The 1,584-nt window shown below is 69.8% G+C and overlaps 1 protein-coding gene across 2 annotated transcripts in view; it reads right to left on the bottom strand.

Annotated features, from left to right (window-relative positions):
- NDRG1 (N-myc downstream regulated 1) overlaps positions 1–1,240 on the bottom strand; it is a 54,006-nt gene extending 52,766 nt beyond the window's left edge. For both annotated transcript variants that reach the window (XM_081816579.1, XM_081816578.1), the window contains exon 1: positions 1,092–1,240. The gene's annotated coding sequence lies outside the window, so the exon portion shown is untranslated. The remainder of the gene's footprint in view (positions 1–1,091) is intronic.
- Positions 1,241–1,584: the final 344 nt, after the last annotated feature.

Below are 1,584 nucleotides of genomic sequence, written 5' to 3' on the forward strand. Positions count from 1 at the left end.
GGGGGGCAGTGAAGGAAAAGATCCACTAAATCCCAGCTTCAGCCACTAAAGTGACAGAGGGGGTGACAGCGCATTTCCCCCCAGCCCACCACTCTCCACCTGCCCTGCCCTCCTCGCCCCAGGCAGAATCAGAGACCTCAGATCTCCAGGAACAGCGAAGCAATTCCACTGTTCTTCCCCCAGGAGGGCAGGAGAGGCGGGTCCCGGAGGCTGGGAGACGAGCGGGGGAGGTGGGCGGAGGCGAAAATGACGCCACTCGCAGTCCTGGCCAGCGCTGGGCCGTCACTTGCCCACAGGACCCCTCTGGACCAGGCCACCTCTTCGGGCGCCGCCACAGCGCCAACCCCGGGCCACCTCAGGGGGAGCACCCTGCCCAGCGGCGCTGGCCAACAGTGGCTCCCGCGCATTTGGCACGCACTGTGACACACTCGGACCCTCCCCCTGCAGCACACACGCGCGCGCGCACACACACACACACATACACAGACACCCCACCCTGGCTTCGAGGCGGAATCGGCCCCCGCCCCTCAGATGCACATCGGTTCAGGGCTCAGTCTGGAAACCAGACACACCCACGCCCCTTTCTCCAGCCTCAGCTCGCCGCTCTCCCCTACGCACCTCCTTTCTACACACGCACGCTCAAACCCTCCTAACCCAGACACCCCACTCCGAGGATACACCCCACCCCGACACACACACACGCGCGCGCGCGCACACACACACGCACTCTCCCCGGCCCTCCTCCGGCTCCCACTTCCAGTGCGCTCTCAGGCCTGCGGCGCCAGCTGGGACTCCGGGGTGGCGTTGGGAAGCGCGACGAAGGTGTTCCCCGGCCGGCTCTCCACCCCTCCCCGAAACCCAAGATCCCACTTTCCCAGCTGGGGAAAGGTGAGCGGGGACCTGTCTTTTTTTCCTCCTCTTCGCTCACCGAAAACCCCCCATTCCAGCGGCGGCCGCGCCCCCAAAGCCCCTCCTTGCGCCCGCGCCGCAGGGTGGCCACGCACTTGCAGCTCTAGGGGCCACAAAGCCGCAGCAGCACCCCCGTTAGATCGAGCCCTCCCCGCCCGGCGCGAGGAGGGGTTCGGGCTTACCTAAGGTATAGAGAGAAAGGCAAAAGGAGCCGGAGCTTGGCCGGAGGCGCGGCGGCCAGCGGGCGCGGAGGAGAGCAGCGAGGACGGCCGTGCGCTCGGCAGCCCGTGCGAGGAGCCCGGCGAGGTTTGTTTATGCCCGGGCGGCGGGCGACTTTATAGGCGCCGCGGCCCCGCCCCGCGCTCGCCCCGCCCCGGCCTTCCGGAACCGCACACCGCGGGGACACACCCCTTGCCGCTCCCTCCTCCCGGGCGCGGTTCCCGCTCGCGCCAGCGCGCCGGGCCGGGCCGGGCCGGGGCAGAGCGCGCCGGACGCCCGCCGGAGCCGCCGCCTGTTGCGCAAGCCCTGATAGGGGCGCGGCCGGGAAGGGCCTCCGGGCTCCGGCTGCGGTTCGGCGGGGCGGTCGGCTCCCTCGCCCGGAAGGCCAAGGCCTCCGCGTGTGCAGTGGGCGCGTGTGCCCTGGGGATGCGTCTGTGTACTCGCGCGTGGGCATGT

Source organism: Leptonychotes weddellii, chromosome 4, assembly GCF_054177405.1.
Source record: "Leptonychotes weddellii isolate Sample4059 chromosome 4, ASM5417740v2, whole genome shotgun sequence".
In the NCBI taxonomy this organism is placed as follows: domain Eukaryota; kingdom Metazoa; phylum Chordata; class Mammalia; order Carnivora; family Phocidae; genus Leptonychotes; species Leptonychotes weddellii.